This window comes from Apis florea, unplaced genomic scaffold (genome assembly GCF_048593485.1).
Source record: "Apis florea isolate Af1SG1 unplaced genomic scaffold, ASM4859348v1 contig_3170_pilon, whole genome shotgun sequence".
Taxonomy (NCBI): Eukaryota; Metazoa; Arthropoda; class Insecta; order Hymenoptera; family Apidae; genus Apis; species Apis florea.
Window position 1 is genome coordinate 4,633,427 of NW_028256714.1, and position 21,651 is coordinate 4,655,077.

General features: G+C 36.7%; 1 protein-coding gene and 1 long non-coding RNA gene across 2 annotated transcripts in view; one reads left to right on the plus strand and one right to left on the minus strand.

Moving 5' to 3' along the window:
- Nucleotides 1–17,894, plus strand: part of LOC147657375 (uncharacterized) — a 194,970-nt gene extending 177,076 nt beyond the window's left edge. The window contains exon 3 of the long non-coding RNA XR_015292550.1: nt 17,571–17,894. This is a non-coding gene — a long non-coding RNA (uncharacterized LOC147657375). The remainder of the gene's footprint in view (nt 1–17,570) is intronic.
- Nucleotides 1–21,651, minus strand: part of GluRIB (Glutamate receptor IB) — a 256,089-nt gene that overhangs the window by 33,552 nt on the left and 200,886 nt on the right. The gene's annotated exons all lie outside the window — the stretch shown is intronic.

Below are 21,651 nucleotides of genomic sequence, written 5' to 3' on the forward strand. Positions count from 1 at the left end.
CGTTTCTTTCGAAACGAGAAGAAGGAAAAAAAGAAAAGAAAAGAAAGGAAAAAGGACGTAATAAGAGCGGAGGACTGATTACCGACGCGTCCTCCTCAACGTCCCTCGGGCGATTCTGTGTCCCCTTGGTAATCCCGCGAAGAAGGAAGAGGAGGAGGGGAAAGGTTGTCTCTGAAGGAGATTTTTGTCCATTTTTGCCACCTTTTGTCTCGTCTTCGCTGATCTTCGTCGGGAAATTTTCGCGGGGAACGAAACGTTTGCTTTTTTTTTTTTCTTTTCTTCTTGCCCTCGTGGAGAACCAGAAGGGGGTTTCGAGGGGATGGCGAGGATTCTTTCAAAGGGGGTCTTGGTTTTTTCGGGTCTGAGAAAGGTGGTTGTAAGAAGGGAAATTAAGGATAAGGCTCGTTACTCCTTCTATTCTTGGAGGTGGAGCATTGTTTCGGAGAGAAAGGTGGAAACACGGGTCTTGAATCGAAGGTGTAAATTTCGATCGAATATGTAACTGTTTGTTATATTTGGGGAGAAGAATAATTGGAATAATCGTTGGGTTACAATCAATGTGAAATATTTCTTGAGTTAAATCAATAATCGTTTACAATTGTAATAAATGATATCAGGAAAAAATTCTAAAAATATACTTTTCTTCGACAAAATAAAAGCAATTATTTGATCCAGTTTTAATGACAAATTTTAAGAGCTAATCTTTATACTTTCACTACTTATTTATCCAATAATTAATTACAATAATATAATAAACAGTATAATTATAACAACTTTCGTTTACTCCTCGAATTTCGTACAAGAATAGAAGCAAAGCAACGATCAGTTGTGCTTATTTCAACACGTTTCGAGGCTCGTTTCATTTGACCATGGCAGAAAAGTTTCTTCGACAGCGAACTATTCAATGGAAAACGTATCGAAGTAAAAGTACCCCCTCCCCTCCTCTAATATAACCCTTGAATCAAAAAACAGTGCCCCTCCTAAAAAAATAAACTGAATGCTGGAATAATTATCGCTACGAGAAGTCACGACGATGTGAAACGAGAAAGCTTTTGCATGTTTTCCTCCTCCACGGGTTGGTCGACACGAGAGGTCATCCTTGAGAACCGTGGTTGCGCTTTTTTAACGAGTTACGTGAAATGAAAATACGTTTCATAACGAATACCGAATACAGAGACGTATAAATCTAATCCTTCGTGTCGCGTTGATTCATTTAAGACGAGGTTTTCTTTTTTTCTTTTTCCTCACCGTTCGTTTTTCCCTGTCCTACATTTAACCAAGGGAGGAGTCGAATCGTGGTGATTTTCACGAGGATGGTCGTGAGATGGAGAAAATGGCCTCGTTAAGTGGAACTATTCCTTTCGAAGGGTTATCGGTGATTAAACTTGAGAAATACGAGAGAGAAAGAGAGAGAGAGAGAGAGAGAGAGAGAGAGAGAGAGAGAGAGAGGGAGATGGTCGAAGGATTGGTTTTTAATTTGGAATGTTTACTTTTGTGGAATATTTCTCGATTTTTCTCGATCCAAAGTTTCCCTTCCTTGGTTAAAGGTTTCTTGTATTTGTGGAAGAAGAGATGGAAAGGAAGGATTGATTTTAAACCGTGGAATGTTTTTGTTGGTTGGAGTACTTTTCGTTTTTTTTCTTCTATCGTTTTCTAAGTTTTCTTTCTTGGTGAAGATATTCCAAGGAGAGGGATTTGATTCGGAAATGATTGAATTTTCATTTGGAAAGGAATTATTATTTAACGAGTCGAGAGGAAAGAGAGAAAGTGTACGTGAGCGCTTCCATTTTTTAACGAAGTTTTGCGTTATTGGGTGTACGATATATATATGTAAAAAAAAAAATATTCTGTTTGTACAAGTTTCATGAAGACTGACGAAAAAAATTCGATGATTATAAATTTTTTGAATTTGTCCATTATTGCCTTTGCTCGAATACGAATACTATTATTCGGTGTCTATAGAAAATACCAACATATTATCCTCGTGTTTGATTAATAAAACAACACTAGATCGATGCATTTTATTGTCCATTTCAAATTTTCCTTTATTTGATATTTTGGGAAATGAAACGCGTTGAAAACGCATCCGGCGAAGATTTTTTATTTAAAAGCAACGCGAAAGAAAAATTGTAAATATAAATATAATAATAGAACTCCATTTATATGAAACAGATAACAATAATTTTTCAAATCTTCGTTCAAATAAATTGAATGCATCTAGCTTGATATTTTTACATTGATAACTACACTAACCAATAGAACGATGAAAAACGTAAGGAAATTCAAATTATTTGAATTTGAACGGAAAAGGAAAATTCTTTTTCATCTTTCACATCTTTCGTTTCGAATTAATTCTCTCCAACATCGCGAAATAGCAATTCAAAATTATTGAGAGCTTAAACTCAACGGAATTGCATCCCAAAGAAATGAAGGTAGAATTTTCTCGCGTAAACGCGTAATCGATCCTCCATATTTTCTTTTCGAGCAGGTGTCGCATGGCGTTCGTCTGAAACAAGAGGCTGGCAGACGACCGGGCTTATTACTGTTCAGTTATTACGCGCTTTCAAGCGTGCAACTTTGCCGTGTAAAAACACGCCTCGCTTTTGTCGAGCTCGCAGTCACACTGAGACTGTTTAATCAACGCCCGGCCGAAGTCGCAGAAACATCGAGAATGGAGCAACCAGGCCTTCGCTTAATGATTACGTTTCTTTTCTCGTTTCTCTCGGAATAATTATTGCTCCCCATGACGATAACACCGGAATCGACAAAATTTTTATTTCCGCGAATAACAATTCTCTCAAAAAGGAATCTCTAAAATAATCCAACAAGAAAACAAATTGTTCCTATTCCAGTTTTGAAGAAAAGTTTTTTCGTAGTGAAATTCATTTAATAAAAATGATTGTATTTCCTGGAAAAATGGATTACAATTTCATCTTAGCTCGATCGACTCGTTTTCGGACGAAAACGATCTACTCGCCAAAATCCGAATCAATCGGGTATAAGAATACTCGTCGATAGATTGGTGTATCCGTAATTAGTTTTCGCAGCCGGGTTAACGCAGGGATGATGGGTGTTCGGGTGAATGGAGGGTTGGAATTACTGGTCGGATGGTAATTAGGCCCCGAGCATGGAGCTGTAATCAGAACATGGGTCGGTATCGGTGGACGATCTCTCGCGGCCAGACAAAAAGAAAAGAAATATCGTTGTCCGTGTTGTTTCGCGTTTGAATAATACGAAAGAGTGTGTTGATCTGGATCGATGGAAAATCCACGTTTTTATTCTTTGATTTCGAATTATTTTTTGAAATTTGAATATAGTACAAGTAGTCTAGATAATTTTAAGTATAACAGAATTCTTGGAATTTTTATTATAATTTGTTTATGATAATACCGATATTAAATGTTAATTTTGAGGAGACGTAAAAATTAAATGTAAATAGCGTACGATATTTTGGGTGGAATTCGTGGAACGATAGTTTTTGAGGCAAACATTTGAGAATAAAGTTAATAGCTGTGGGAATTGGATACGGTCCGACTTTTACGCGATCTTTCTACTCTACCGTTTCTGTTTGCTGTTAACCTAGCGATAAATTTTCCAACAATCCTGATTTCAACACGATTCTCAGACTACTGTTCGACGGATGAACCCATCTAACAAGTTATCACATCATAACAATAATTCCATTCGAATTTAATACCCATCTAATGACGTAAATCCGATTTAAGGATTTACATTGACTAAACTGCATCTATCTTAATCTATCAAACGTATACATAATCTTCTACATTCTCTGAAAATGTATCTCCTCCAAATTAATATAGCAAGACGAAAACGAACGCTCTTGCTTAAACCATTTCGAATTTCCAGATTAATATTCGGATATCAGCTTTGAATATCGAGATTGTCCAATTTTTATAAAATACACGAATCGATACCAACACAGAGATCATGGATCACATTTATCCTTCATCTAATTTTCTTCAAGAAGAAAACAATCTAAAACGTGGATCGAAGCAAAGTCAACACCGTAGCAACAGCTCGTAGCAGCCCCGTTCGTGGAGGCCCAAGGTGGATTTTGCGTGGAAACCCTTGGCGACCCTTGTCGCATTGTTAGGGTAACGAGAGTGTGGCGAAAGGAGGACGAATGGCCACGTGCGAATGAATTGAAACAGTGGATATCCGACGATTTTCAGGGCGCATTGGTGAAGGGGGGAGGGCCACGTCAGGCTTAAAGCCCTGTTAAGCCTGAGTTAAACGCCGTCATAGGCAGGGGTATTGTCCGCCGCTTAGCTCGCGAGGGTAAATAGAATATTCTTGCACGCAGGATCGTTTCGTGCTCCTGGAGAAATTAATTCCGCCGGGTTGTGGCTGTGGCCAACAAGTCATCGCCAATAATGGATCTCGAGGATGGATTCACGTGCGAATATGAATTTTTTCACTCGATTTCTTATTCACTTCGTGAACTGTGTTCCATCGAAATATACGTGGACAGTGTTCCCCTTGAAACGAAAGATTAACAGTTTTGAAGAGAAGAGAAGAGAAACTCTTTTGAGCTTCTTCAATGACAGCTTCTGCGAAATATTCTTTTTTCTTAAGATCTGACGAGTACTCGAATGCACTACTTTTTTTAAATACAGCAGAGACATTATGTTTCAACCGATATCAATTTTCTTATATATATATAAGAAAGTGGAATGATCAATAAAAGGATAATTTAAATTATTTAATTCATATCATATTTGTCTTTTTAAAAACAATTTTCTGTGATAAGAAAATATAATTCGTAGTGATTAAACTCTCATTAATCGTTTCAAATAATATTCTATAAAATCCATCATCATCGATGCGATGGGCGCATCATTCGTCGACACAAAACTCTCATTAACGATTCTTTAATAGGACCGATTACACGGTATCCGGAGCTGATTGGCCGAAAAACAAACGAAACCGCAGCTGGATGGTCGATTTCGGTCGGCGCCGTTCATTATGTAAAATTCGTGCCAAATGACGCGTAGAAAATTACGCCTCGCAAAAACATTTCGCCCGGGTCGTAAAATGAAACGCGATCCAATATCTCAAAAAATGAAATAAACGTGGCAAGAACCTCTCGAAAAAGATCTGTTCGAAGTAACTGTTGATAGGAAAAAATATTTAAAAAAATGAGGTGAATATTTGTTCAAGCTTCTCCCATCATGTTCGTAAAAATTTTACTTCATACGTGAAGCAGAACATTCGCACCACTGTTGATAATTTGGAAATACCGATTACCTAATTTGTAACGCCATAAACGTAACGATAGAAACGAATTATCTGTCAACATTCGTGGACGAATGGTCTAATTTAATAATTCAACGTATAGAGAAGCGAAGTGTCAATCTGCAGAATTTCGCAATATGGAATGGAATAGGCTTCAGAATAATTTTAGATATATAAAAGAAATCCATTTAATTATTTCCATGGTTACGAATCGAACTTATGAACTTCCATATTTAATCCATATTTAACCACTGATCCATTTATTATTCTCGAAGTACAGAAACATTCGAGGCCAGAAACGAATCAAATTGAATAGAATAAGAAAAAATTTGGAAAATACCTGGATCGAACTTTCATATTTAATCGCAACTACTGGTCCATTTATTATTCTCGAAGTACAGAAACATTCGAGGCCAGAAACGAATCAAATTGAATAAGAAAAAATTTGGAAAATAGCTGGATCTGTTGCCGACGAATCGGTCATCGAATCGGTGGCGATATTTATCGCTAAATAATATCGCCTGCTCGAGCAAGTGTCCCTCGATTCGAGTGCACGGCTTCGAGAAATGCGGCTCTCGCGCGATAAAATTTCACCGGAAACGGGGAACGCTCGGTGGAAAATCGACCGGATGACGATTCTTCTCGACGACTCGCCGCGTTTCCGCTCGATTACCGGCGACCGGCCACGACGATCGAGAGCGCCGCTCGGTGGATGGCCGATGGATGGCGAAAAAGCGGCCGGCTTTTTTTTCACCGCGAATTTTTCGCGGAGGACGTTTTGCGCTTCGCTCGCAAAACTCGAGGCGCAGTGGCGCGGATCGACGAAATTGGGGAGGGAAAAAAAGCTGAATTAATTAGCCGACATTAATATCCTTTTAATATCCGCCTTAAATTGTCTGACGCGAGGCGAGTCTGATGCGAGAGCATGCGGACGAGTGGAGGGAGGATGGGATCTGGGAGGATATATTTTTCATCCTGGAATGCTTAATGCCGGCCTCGTGCAGTCTGCATCTTTTTATCGCAGGATATTTTCCGAATGGAGGAAGTAGTCGGCGTGAATTTTGCTTCTGGGTTTTTTTTCCTTTTTTTTCTTTCGAGAAGATCGATGGATAACGCGTTGATGCTCGGATATAATGGATTATTTGCGATATAGGAATATTTTGTTAATTGTCATAGTATATATTTCGAATTTTTGGAGATGGATCTATCAGATAATCAATGTCACGATTTTTGTTTAACATTATTAAGAAACTTGAATAATTTTTCGATATTTTCGATAAAGAAATATCATTTCGAATTTTACAATGCTTTCGATTGGCGGCTATTTTTTTTTAAATAATTTCAAAAGCGAAGAATTTATAGCTATTAAATTTTTGTCGATAGAAATTTCCGGGCACAGCTCGTTAATAACTTAATTTTTTTTTTTTTTCATAGTTTTAGACAAAAACAAAAGTTTTTGGACAGAATAGAAATATCACGAAATTTAGATTACACGTGTTGCTAATTACCATATCAGCATGACACTGATTTACTAAAGCATATACATATTCCATGCGTTAGCTTGTACGTTACATTTTTATTCTCCAAAAAATAAATAGAAGAAAAAAAAAACAGATAGAAGAGAGAGTTCGAGAAAACATACGAGTTCTTCTATAAAAAAAGTTTTTCGATCAAACCGATAGTATGAAGCTAAACTAAAAAATGTACACACATTGCGAAACAACATCAAAAAAGAAAATTACTTAACAAACTTGTACACGCACGAATAAAACCCTAAAAAATCCTCAATCAACGATATTAACGATTTACAATCACGAGAAACCAACGAGTATATAATACACGCATATATATAAAAGACGATCTTAACCGAATAAGAAATATCGAGAACGTTTTATACGAGATCGGTGGCAGAAGGGGAGGGGAGGGGACAATTTACGATCAGACCGCGTCTAGAGATGTTCGGATCCCTCGATCGAGCCACATCTTGGTGGCGCTGGTCGGGCGCGGGGGGATGTTTATGTCCATTTGAATTCCAATTAATGGCACGTCGAGGACACTTTGGAACGCGTGACATATCGCGGCGCATTGTTCCACCGCCGGCGTCGCCGACCAGAAATTCTCCCTCGACTCTCCTCCCCTCCCTGTTCGAGGGTATCCCATGGGATCGATCGACGAGCGAGCGAGCGAATAAGTGAAGCGTATGAGTGAATGGGCGAGCGGCTGAGTAAATAAAGAACGAAAGAATGAGTGAGAGAGAGAGAGAGAGGGAGAGAGTGAGAATCGCGGGATTCTCCCTTTTCATGGGATCACAGGGATTTTTTTTTTCTTTTCTTTTTTTTTTTTTTTCGTTCCTCCTCCATCCTCCTTTCTCCCCTCCCCCCTCCCATTATTTCGCCTTCTCATGAAAGCGCGAAGCTTTCATCAAAGCGGGGCGATGCAATATTTTATGGATACCTGTCGAACGCCGCACCGCGCTCGATATTCGGGCCCTCGGGCCGACAACTTTTAACCGGGGAACTTTTTTAATTACGGTATTTGATATTTGGTCCCGATCCAGTATTCCAGATCGTATCGCTCGCGAAAAGTAGCGCGCGGCGATACTCGAATCGAGGATAATCGAAGAACGTGGACGATTTTATATTCCCGCCCGATTTATAATTTTCGTTTGTTTGATCCGAAGGTGATCGATCGACGATCGATGGGAATAGGTGGGGTAAGAGTGAAAAAGGAAGGGAGAGAGAGAGAGTGTGAAAAAGAAAGAAAAAGTATATTTAATTCGTACGAATATACTGTTTTCAGAAAGATCGTTTATTATAATACTCTTTTAACGTATTCTGCAATATTGAAACTTGATGAATTTTCAATATTGATTTATTCAGAAATGAAGCTCGCGAGGGGGGAGAATCTGTATTCCCGATTTAATTTTTATATGAACGCGATTTTCTTTTGAATCGCGTTATTAAGTTTGAAAACGTGTAGTGTATAATAATACGCTGTACGATAGTAACGCGTAGAAATATGCGTATATTAAAATATATTTCAAGTATTGCGACGTATGTTCAAAAAAAATTTTTTTTTTATCACATTTAAATCCGATAAAAATTTACAAAATTTGCTTTACATTTTCATGTACTTTTTTTTTTTTTTTTTAAATGAAATATCACGAAACGGTTTGTTTGATCATAATTAATTCCAGTTCGTAAATAAAATTAATAATTTCGTCTCGAAAAATTGTTCTCGTTTTAGGTTGTATATTCATTAGTGGAAAAAGATTGAAATAATGAAAGCAACCAGACGGAAAATTTCGATTTAAAATTTGAAAATATTTTAAATTAATCGTATCTATCGTGGCGAGTACAATACAAATGTGGTGAAACTAGTTAATCCTGAATTCGTAATGTAAACGAAATTAGTTTTTACATTTTTTAACAATTTTTCACGATTTAATCGTGCGAACGAAATTGTAAACGTGAAGATCGAGGAAGTTTCGCCAATTTACACGTACGTAATGTTGGAATATAAAAATTTCAACTTTAAAGGTTCATTGATATTGCAAAAAAAAAAAGAAATAATAATTTAATTAATTTGCAATCTGAAATGAATTTATCGATAATTGGAATATAATTCAATTTTTTATTTTCATACGTACCAGTATGACGCAATCTCGTTGCAAGATATTAAAATATAAATAACGAAATTAATTTTTAAAATATTTTTCAAAAAATATATCTTTTCAAGATAAATATCATTAATATAACAAACATAACATAATTAAAATTTATTTTCTCTTTCTGGAAGAGGATATGTATTTTTCTTTCGTTCAAGTATATCACATGTATAAATTACAAATCATTTTTAATTATGATGATGTATGATTTTAAAATATTCCTTGTTTCATATTGTACATACGTATACAACTCATTATTGTAACTCACCTACATTGTTTATTATGAAGCAAATTAAGCTCATTAAGCACGTTTGCAATGAGAATTACATTTTATATTAAAAGTGTTAATTTTGGAACTATGTTGATTAAACGTTTCTCATTTCCATAAACATGTTGTAAATTTCTACATCAATTCAACCTTTCTTCACATTTTTTTTCGCCAATGTGCTAATTTCTTAAGTTATATTAAAATCTTAAAATTAATACAATTTTTTAATTATCGTGTAATTACTCTGTAAAAAATAATCAATCAAAAGATTAATCGATTATCGAACATTTCTTTTGAATCCATTTCTCAAAAAATCAAAAAATTTAATATCAAACGTATGCAAATATATGCATATAAATACACAAAGTGCAATAAAATACAATAAAGTAAATATATGTTTAAAAAAAGACAATTTAGAATTTTCTTTTATGAAGCAAAAAATATGAAAAAGGCAAAATCATAGTTGGACGCACAATTTAAAACTTTATCATTAATATTAACAGATGTAAAAACAATTATACATGGATATAAAAATATTATATAGAAAATATAGGATGTTCCATCATTCGAAACAAGCAGAGAAACAATAAAATTCCTTTGTACGAAAGAAGAAGAAAATTTGATAATTTATCATCGATGATAAGATTTTATTAAATTAAGAATGAAGAAGTGAAAATTATAAATTACGTATAATGATTCACTTATAATTATGCATACAGCATCATTTCGACGTCGAAATTTCTATGTTAATAAACACATTTGTAAAAAGCAATGCATTATTCTCATTTATGAAATCATTCCATGCGTAACGTGGAACATAACAGTTAACCAGAAATAACGATAATAGTAATATTGACAGAAAACAGATAATAATATTCCTCGTGTTTGTAAACAAAAATACAAGCAGAGACAAAACAAATCCAACAAAATTTACAATATCTATACACTTGATAAACTTTCGATTTTCTCGAAAACACCACGGAATTTTTAATACAAATAATACATAATACATTTTATATTTCCCTGAATTTCAAAACTTCTTCCTGCATTTAATACCCGTATTGAATTCTCCTTTGCGTTGCAATTTTCAATCTTAATCTCATATTCATCATAAGACGTCTATAGCGACCACGATATCAACTACGAATTAGCTCCAGACCTAACGTGAATCTTATATACTACATCACTATCATCCATTAGAATCTCATGAAACATTTTACAAGCCCTAACGAAGCCTTAGAACCCAACATGAACTGTTGCCACGATAAAAAAAAATTCATTTGCAACGAATGAAAACGTACCAATTGCACGTTTCTCTCAGAAACGATCGAAACTGACTACCTTAATACTCCATTTGGAAAAAAGTATCCCTCTTAAGAATTTTCCCTCTGAAATGGATCACCCCGATTTCCACCCCGTTTCACCCTTGTCTCGTTCCAATTTGGCCGTCGCGATTTCGACGTGACCGAAGCGTAAACCGGAAGTGGAGGAATCGCGACCCGCCCGTCACGAATTCGTGAAATTTCGCCGAGCAAGCAACACTCTCTGGCCTCCCCTCGATCGAATGAAACTCGCGGGAACAGGTGGACGGGAAGGCGTTCACACCGTGGAAACGGAATGCGGCGGAATTGCAGACGTGTAAGACGCGTGGCCAGGCCGGAAATCGGAAGCGTGGCCGGCCAGAGATCCACCAGACGCGAGGAATTTTTTCGACGATCGGCATGCTCGACACGACCGCCACGCAAATTGAAATTCTTGTTTCGCCTACAGATATTTGTCGTATATTCGCCGATCCTGTTCGCCCTATCGATCGAGAGGATCGATGATGGAGGAGGATTCGAGTTTATTTCGAATCGGGAGGATATCGTTTATTTTATTATGGGCGGACTTTTTGGAATTTTTGTCGAGTCGACTTGTTTCCGTTCAAATAATTGGTAGTCGAGATTGATCGTGAAAGTTTTTGTCTTTTTGATATAAGGAAATTTATTATGCAGTCTAAGGATTTCTGGATTTTAATGGAAGTTGCGTGTTGCATGTTTATAGATACTTTTTTACTAAGAAGAAATTTGAAATTGCTTGAACATTTTGCTGCATATTTATGATAAAAAGGAATATAGTCTAAAAGTTTCGTTAAAAACAGAATTATAACAAGATACAAAAAGACTTTTGTTGATTTGAAGAAAAAGTTCATTACTTTTCATTATTCTTCTTTTCATCAGTGAACTAATATTAAAATTGATTATAGAACAAATTTAAAATTTCCAACAATCTCTCTCTTCATATCTCTCGAGAAATGTTATAACGTATATTTAATTTCTCATCATAAGATAAACTATCTTCATCGAAAAATAAATTTCATTTCTCTTAAATGTAAAATATAAAACGTATCGAATGCTTGACACAGAATTCGATACACGTCAATCTTTTAAAATTTTTTAACAAAGCACTTCCATGCTGCATACTTTCAAAAATCCAAGCAATGCGACAAAAAATGCCGTATTAACACTCGATATCTACGATATCTCGCTCGTAGGATTTCGTGATTGGATTTTCTCGAAATTCGAAATTAAATCGATTCCATCCCAGATTGGTTTCGCGCAAGATCAGGTAGATATTTATCCTAATCAATGTGGGCGAGATTTTTATATTATTTCTACTCGAGACAAAATTTCAACAGGACACGCGAAACTATCTCGTAACACACGAATCGCGCATGTATGGATACACAGAGTTAGACGGATATCGATCGATCGTATCTCGCGGGAATCGAGTTCGTTCCAGGAAGCTACACGGGCGATTATTAAATTGCTTGGATTATTAATTTTGTCCTCCACCGTATACACGGAATAATCGCGCTTCTATAGAGGACACGTGACTAGCAAATGATAGGAACGAACCACTTTAGCGAAGCATAAACACCAATATCGTTAATTTTGAATTTAATATTGGCCAATGCGCGACTTTAGTGTGGTTAAATTAGCGATTAATTGAACGAATAAATGTAATAATAATAATATATATATATATATATATATTGGTGAATGGATGTAGAATAGTAATAAATTAATACGGATGTAGGATAACGATAGATAAATATCGATGAATTTTTATTTATTTTTCCATCGTTTCGTTTGATGAATCTTTGAGTCTTTTTTTTTAAACCGATTCTTCGAAAATTCGATCGTTCGATTCTCGACGCAACAATTTTGAACAAAATTGAAAAAATTAATTAATTTCCTTCCTTCGATTAAGCGTCCATATTGCAATGATATGTATTAAAAATAGACACCCTGCGTTATTGCTAACAATATAAAAATATAAAAAATTTATTGTTACCGTATAAATAATCCCCGACATTTTATCTGAAAACATTTTGTCCGAAAATGAATTATCGAATTACACAAGCGTTTTCATCGGATCAGATTAAACGGAATTGTTTTTTCTTTTTTTTTTTTTTTTCGTTTTCGAAAAATCGTTCAAAAAAAAAACGTATTATTCAAAAAACACGATTGTGTTCAAAACCAGGAGCATGCAACACGTGTTTATTTTCTTAATGAAATTAGCGACGATTTTTTCTTGACCGAACGAATCGATAAAATTTATCGTGACACTCTGGCCGTATATCGACGATAGGACCGTGAAATTGTTGAAAATGTTATTTACAATTTTTAACAGCACTTTGACGCTCTGCTCGCCGGCAATTTCTCGTCGAATTGATCGCGTTACCTCGAAAATATAATTTCCTCTTTCTTTCATCTCTTTTTCATTCCATTTTCATTCATTTTTCTTTTTTTCTTTTTTCTATTCCACTTTTCCATTTCTTTCTTTCCTTTTTTTTTTTTTATATTTATTCACACGCTCGCTTCCTTTCTGTCAATTTTTTTACGCGCTAGGATAGTATTTTCGACCCGAAACAATTTCTCACGTCACGGCGAAGCACGTTGTATTATTTATTTTCGTCGTCGCGCACGCATGCGCGGTCCTGCATCGAGTGGCGCGATCCTTCAATTCCTCCCTCGTCGAAACGATATTTTTCGACGAAATTTTAAGTGTTTCGACGCAACCGGGACGATAACGATTGCACATCGATAAAAGATTCATCGACAACTGGGAGGAGAGGGAGTATAAACTTTTCTAATTGGAAGCGCGGGCGAAATTTGTTGCGAGCAACGCGTGCCCGCCCGCGCCATTTTTGAATTATTGGCTACGACATTGGCAGTTTTATTTTCGCGCCACGTGTAGAAACGTTAATACGCAACGACGTAAAACGTGCCACGTGTTTTTATCCGTGCATTCGTCTCTTTAATTGGTTCTTTTTTCTTTTTTTTTTGTTTTTCGACGAATTAGAAGAATTCAGGTAATTTTCCTTCGTTTTCTTTCGATTTATTCCTTTTCTTATCGAATCGGACGTGTTATTTTAATTTAGAAAATGGAGAAGTAATTTTTATAGGAAATAAAATAAGAATGGAAATTTTTTAATTTATTCAAAAAGGAAGAATTACTTTATTATTATTGGACGGATGTAAAATGCTAAATTATTGTTGAAATTTCATTAGAAATATTTAGTTGGATGGAAGTCAAAGAGAAATTTTCATCTCACTTTTTACTCGCAAATCTACGTTATAATTCAAATTAATTATCATTTTAAATTAAGAGTAACGGTTACGTTTTATTTAATTTTTAATTTACATATGTATATATATCCAAGAGACTGTCGGGATATAAGAATAAATTATGCACAAAAAGAATTTTTTATATAGGCAAATTTTATACCATATAACCATTTTTATTTTATTCGATAATTATTAATATCAACATTGTTTCGAACATTACTTATTTCGTGAAATTAATTATTATTTTCGTTAATTGGAAATTGAATATTTCCCATAATTATTACGTCGTACGAATATTTCGATACTCGTGCAATAAAATTAAAAAAAAAAGAAGGAATATGCAGATCATCAGAAAAAGGATCGAAGCGCTTCAACGATTATCTTAATACCGTCTTTTCTTTTTCTTCTCTTTCTATCTCTGTAATATTTCTCGTTCGTTTCTTTTCTTTCTCCAAAGAGAAATGGTTTTTCCAAGATTTTCACTGGCTTCGTGTTTCCTGACAGACGATTACCCTTGCTCAGGAAGATAAGTAAAGTAAATCTGATCCCGGCAGATTCAACACTGTTTTATCAAGCCTAAAAGGATTTTGATTCCCGTCACTTAATCAATGTGATCCTTAAAACAAGAGATATCGAATCCAAGGATTGAAAAATGGTTTTCAAGATCAAGAGGGAAATAATCGAGTTACGAATTTTCAGATTTATAATGTTGTAATAATTTTTATGCACATACGTAATTTCTCATACATTTTGGACAACATATATTTTACATATCTCCAAAATTAATAGTTAATGAAAAATTAGAAATACATCAATTAGAATTTTTCTAACGAAGAATTTTAAATAGAATGTGAATCACCGAGTTCTAAATAATCAAACCACGGCAATTAAATTAATTTGTAAAGTTTCATTACTGAATCCATTCCGTAACCGATTCTTAATTAGAACGAAATTCATTCCAAATGTCGTGAACTTTGTTTATTCGAACAATTTCACCTCCTCTCACTGACCAAACTCCCAAACTCCAGATTTTAGAACTGATTTTTGAAAGTACACATTTCCAAGAAAAAGTATAGATCACAGTTCAATTTCTTGAGTGTTACAAAAACTTGCTTGTCAATCTCGACAATCGACTGTGATTAAAATAAAGGATAAAAAGTTCATGATTTGAACAAGTGATTTCATATATATTCTGATTAAAGATTTCAAACGAGCTTTCACGTTACGAAAGATCCAAATTTCTTTCAACGATGTTCTTAAACCTCGCGAGATCAATCAAATTACATTTCAAAGCTCGTTGAATATTTAATCCCTTGCCTTCACATGTTATCAATAATGATATTCGTATCCCAAGAGGCCACGAGTTCCATAGATGTTAATACTCACTCTCGCATCCCCAGATGCCTCACGACGGATATGGTCCATATTACTTACATCTCGAGGATCGTTGAGATCAAGTCTTACGACTCGAGACTTCAGAGTTCGACGTCCCGTCAATATCGAATCGTGTGACCCCTGCAGCTTCCATCTCGATCGACATCGACGATCAACCACCCTTCCACGATATTCCACCATTCTTAAAACCATCTCGCGCAAAAACGAAAATTAACAAGCATCAAGACACGATAAAACATGTAATAATAATCAATCGTCTCATACGTCGATCGGATACTTGAAGAGATATCGACAATCCAAGGATTGAAAGATAGTTTTCGAGGAAAATAAATCGAGTTTGTAATGTTGTAATAATTTTAATATGCACATACATTTTTGACACGCGTTTGATCCGTAACGATATCTTCAGAACTTGCAATTTCCTCGAAAGAAGAAATCTCTCTTACCCCTCATGGAGGGGTAAAATCCCTTTTTACCCATCGTCATCTGATATTTCCTTTTCTTAAATTATCCCCAACATCTTTTCCCTATTCGGGGAGTCACGTTCCACGAAGGAGGAAGCCGCGTTCCGGAATTCGCGTAATCAACGAACAGGCTCCAGCCTCGAAGCCGAGGAAATATTCAATTTTTCCACTTCCAGGCGAGAATCGCTCGGTAATTTCATTCGTTCCCATGCACAGCCCTCCCCCTCTCATCCCCCCTTCCACCCACGGGATCGGGCAAACGAAATTCGATACCGCCACGTAATTGCCGCAATCCATTTTACCAGATAGAACTTTTCCTTGCCTTTGTTGCGCGTGCACGTACGTTTTTCTTTTCTCTCTTTTCCTGCTCCCGTCATCCCATCCTTTCGCGGGTTTTCTTTTTTCTTCCTCTTCTTTTTTTTTTTTTTTCGTTGCCGCCAACGTTGGCAGCAATAAACGATTACGGAAGAGGTAAAGTTTGTTTTCTCGAACGATCCTTAACGTTATCTTCCATTGATCCTGTACACGCCGGTTGTGATCCGATTATATTTATTTCACGAGTCGGGATCGATTTAATTTCGTGGATGGGAGCGGAAGTTTCTTCCTTTGTCGCGAGCGAGATGGGATTCACGTTGTTTTTTCGAAGCTGTCTTAGAATTGACGACTGTCGAGGAGGAAGAATTTTTACGAGGGGGAAAAAAGGTTAAGAAGTTTTTTGAAAATTTTATAAAGCGAGAACAAGTATTGTACGGGATGGGAGATAATTGTTCAAGAAAGATTAGGTTTAATAATAAATACTTTCAAAAATTTTTAAAGCGATACAATCCGCTTACTGCTATATACATATTTTATCAAAGCGTTATCAAAGGCTTATAGATCCTTCGTTCACGATACATTATTTAACCACGACTCGTTATCAGAATATTCTCGAATATCTTCGTAAAAATCTTTCGAAAACGGTTCATTCTCGTAATTCTAAGCACAATATGAATATTCCCAAGATTTCGATCCTCTTCCTTTCTTTCGCTTCACGCTCAATCTATCATCCTGTGAAAAGTAGATCGAAAGGAAAAAACTGATATAGAATCGTGGAGATTCGACGAACACCTTTTTATAATCATTAACACGTTGATCCCGCTCCATTATCCAAAGACCTTGAGCCGAGCAAAGCTGAACTCGATCCATCCGAACCTTGTGAACCCCCGGCACGCGAGGGTTGGAAAGGGATGAAAGGGGGCTCTGTTCTGGGCCGGCAGAAACGCGGAGCAGATGAGCGTGAGACGGTCTCTCGCAAGACTTTGTTTGATCTTCCGCAGCGGGTAATTCGCCATCAACTTGTTTCCCTTTTGTCGCGAGCAACGCTTTGTCGCACCCGTCCTTCCCTCCTTTTATTTCCACGGGATTTATCGAGTCGTGCGTGAAAACGAGCGCGGTTTCAGTGGACGCAACTTGATATAAAGGGATGGGAGAGGCGATGGAAGAGAGACCGATGAAAGGGGTGGGGGTGGATGGTAACCTCGAAGGATTCTCCAAAGCGTTTCTTCACGCGAGAATCGAAGCTCAGAGTGTTGATAATAATATATTCAGGGAGGCAGAGATAAATAAAAATTGATATGAAATGTAGATCAGAATGGATTGTATATCATATGAATTAATAAAATTCTTGTTGAGAATCTTGTTTTGAGCGATTTAAGAGGCTGTTGTTATCTCGCCCGGGAATTGAGGTTGAGAAACACTGGTTATAGAAGATCTTTTGTTCATAGAATGTTTATAGAATAAAAGGAAATATTCTTAAGAGGCGTGAAACGATCGACGGACAAAGATGTTGATCTTGAAAATGATGGAAATTATTTATTCGAATAATAATGATATTATAAAAATTTTAAAACGTGCGATCGTTGTTCCAGAAATTGTGCCCGGGTAATGAAAATAATATTCTAAATGTTCAACCCTGGCTATATCCACGAGGAATTAAATTCCACTTCCGAGCACAGTTTCCATCGTTTTCGAGCGGATGCAATTTTCTTTCGACACGCGTGACGAATTCGGGAAGCGTACGAGCTCGGCGGCGTGGATCGTTTAAACTCTTCCAGGACAATTTTGGTGGTAATGAAGAACGATCGTGGTGATGAATCAACCGCAATTACCGGCTTATGGCCGACACGCGGAAATGGATGGGAGCCGCGCGATCTGTTTACACGTCGAGACGACTCAAGCGGAGGAATTCGTAGGTGAGTTATTTTCCATCTTGTTGGATTGTTCGTTCGATCAATTGACTTGATGATATTGGTAAAATTATTTATAAAACGAAGCAAATCGAAGCAAAGTTGAAATTTTGAAAAAAGAAATATTTTGCAATACTGAAATCGAAGATTTTAAAAATAGAAAATCATTTTGGAAAAATTTAACAATGGATTGTAAAATTCATATAAACGAAATAAATAGAAAAAAGGAATAGAAATTTGTGCAATAAAGGATCAAGCAAGCTAATCTGAGAGAGATAAGGGAATTTTTGGATTCTTACCACTTTCTTAAATATTTTCGATTTCAACCATTTTGAGAAATTTCAAAGAACGAGTCCAACATATGAAATAATACGGATTGATAAAGAGCAATAAAATGTTTGGATAACAAAGTATGTTGTTTATATAGAATTGCCGAGAAAAGTATTTTTAATGTAAATGCATATTTCATATGTGCAAATATTACATCGTTTATTTTCGTAAACTCGTTGCTGCTCGAATAAAAAGAAATTCTGCACGAATAATTTTGATGCATTAAAAAATCATAATGCAATAAATTGCTTGAAAGGAATTTTTGCGAAGAAATTATTTAACCACAATTATTTTATCATCGGAGGGTTGAAAGCATCCTCGATATTCGCCAGCTTTTACAAAATAATGGCTTTGTAAACGGGCTCTCCCCTCTTATCAGACGATATAAATTCTCGAACGCTTTTGTTCTCCGCCACCCGGGTTTTTATTATCTCTTTTTAATAAACACGAAATGCGTTTTTCAAACAAACAGGAAAACGCATTGCGGACGCCAACAATCGATTCGAACCACAGATTTCCGTGCTAACATACCCTCTTCTCGATAACTCGAATTATTTTTCCCTTCCACCCTTTCTTTTGTTCCCTCCCTCCCCCCTTTTGGCCATTCACCAATGCTGAGAGCAAATATACGTGGCCACTATTGCAATACTTTATCTTTATTTATACGATGAAATTAAAATTAAAATTCGCGACTCGATGTCATTCGATTTTTTTATCGTGAAATTGTTTTGCATTATAAAGAATAAAATTGCCAGATAAAATTATTCGTTGCCAAGGATCGTTAGAAGGATCGTTCAATGCTTGGTAACATACATGTATCTGCAAATACTGTCGTGCACTCTCAGATGCGAAGGAAGTAGAAGAGAGAAAAATGAAATAAAAAATAACGCATAATTAGATAGATAAGAGAATTCTCGATCTCTCTTATATTTCTTCTATTATTATTATACTCGATACATCATTCTACGAAAAATGTCCATTAATACAATTTATATCCCCCAGTTAATCGAACGAGTCACATCTTCGCGAGCTGCAACTTAAAAATTGCTTCAAATCAATTATCAACGTGTACAACGTGATTAGTATCCCTCGTCAAGCTCGATTTTTCGCAATTCCACACGAAAACAATGGATTAGCCAACTCCGGGTCTTCGTCTTCTCCTCGACAAGCGGCTGTCATTATCAGGATCGCGACCGTTGCATCAGATATCTGTGTACGCATTCTCATCGGGATAATGCACCGCCAAGTGGATGCTCCGTACGTGTTGCGATTTCTACCCTATCAATCTTGATCCCTCCGTATTCACGCGTGTGTATTCGGGACACGTGCGCGACCGATCCGCGGCCACGAGTTAACACACACGGCGTGACGTTCCACTACACACAGGCGTGTCCACGGATACGTAAGACGCGTGCGTGTGGGGGCGAGTCCCCTCGTCTGGGCGGAGGAAGAGTTTGAGCGTTCTGGGCGTAATCTCGCACGCCAGAGATTAATAACGATGCTTTTTCGAACGAAGAATAAAGTTAAAAAATATTTTATTTCGATATAGCATCTGTCCTCGAAATATCATGAGGGTTAAAAATTGTATTAAAATTTGAATGTAAATGATTAGAAACATGAAACGTGCTTTTCGATGCGATTTTCGGTTTGCTGAGAAATATAAATAATTTTTAATTATTTATTATTATGTTCATTCTTGTTCGAAACTCTGACTTATCCTGAATAGGGATGATAATTCAAGGGATTGTGATAATTTCTGCATCGTTTTAAGCGCTATGGAAATTTTATTCGATTGAGGTATTAAACAAAAAGAAATTTCGGTAAAGCTAATTCTTGTTTCAATATTTAGCCAATGTTTTTTTCCCAAGGGAACAAATTGGGATAGAAGAAATATGGTTCGAACTTTATAAAATCGGTCGACAGGACTCTCGATCACCGCGTTAGAAAGAGGGTTCGAAAAAGACGATAATCGAAAAAGTGTGTAGTTTGATTGCGAGAAATATTGTGCGGTATAATGGAATTTTCGAAGACTCGCTAACCCACGCTGGAAACGTTGAGAGTATAATATGAAAGAACGGAATTTTTTCCCCGCGCAATTTCACATTTAATGCGTAAAATCGTGTTATTTCCATTAAGATTTCGATTCGCAGAAAAATTATTTATATTTATCGAATAATAATAACTCGATTCTAAAGGATAACAGATCTGAGAATCTAATTGAAGAAAAAAAAATGGTGAATGGACAACGGAACGTGTACCTTCTTTGACCCGATTTCCACGATTACGTGTGAAAATATTTGCACAAATTACAACTTACAGGGGAGGGGGGGGGGGAACAAACAAGGCGGGCCGTTAATTTCCAACCGGAGGAGTGACGTGTAAATTTTAATATCCGGTACAGTAATTTCAGTTTCAGTATATAGGGGGTGTATACAATTTCGCGGAGAGTGAGAAGCGGAACTAAATTTATTTACACCTGGAAACCAGCTCGTTCGCGTTCTGTTTAAGGAACGAAACAAATTCAGAATCGAACGCCTCGCAGTGTCGTTCACCTCCCTCTTCCAATCCCTTTTTTTCCAATTTCGCATCGATCCGAATAACCCACTCGCCTCGAATATCTCGAATTTTTTTCCTTTTTTCCCAAGAAAACTCCTTTCCCCTCGAAAAGAGTAATTATCAACAGAACGAGGGAGGAGAAACACATTATTAAACGTTCGAGTTTAACACGTATGCACATACACTTGAAATCTCCACAAAGCCGTGCATTCACAGGAGCAAACGTTTCGAGCGAAATTCTCTCTCTAAAAAAAAAAAAAAAAAAAGAAAAAGAAAAAGGAAAAAGAAACACCGTCGCGTCGTGGAGCGGCCACGAATTCTTCCGGGGTCAAACTAAATTCCAAAAACTCGCGAAAAGGGAGGAGTGCGTTCCAGACTGCGGCCGATTCGCGCAAAGAAACGCGAATCTCGCGATACTTCAGCGACTAATTTCGCGCGCGTGCGGGAAAAAAAAACAACGACGAAAGAAAGGAGGAGGAGAGCGAAATGAAACGAGCAGAGTGGAGATAAAAGGATTATCAAAGCTCGCTAAAGTGTGTACACTCGGCCGGGTGAAATTTCGTATGACGAGCGCAAACAAATCCAGCGCCGGCCCAACCCGAATAAACACACGGAGGATGGTTGCGGCGATGTTTTCGAACGGTGGAGTTCGAACGGAGTTAACGCGGCACGCGCTCTCTTTTTTCTCTTTTTTTTTTTGCCTCCTCTCGAAACTCAAATAGTTGGGGAGGGAAGGATGCGCCGTGATATCAACGATTCTCTTTGCAGAAACTTGGCCGATCAAACGAGGCCTTCGCCACACCCTCCTCTCGCGCAGTTTCCAGCGTAATTTGTCGAAATTACAGTCTGATCTGATTCCTGTGGGAGGATCGAGAGT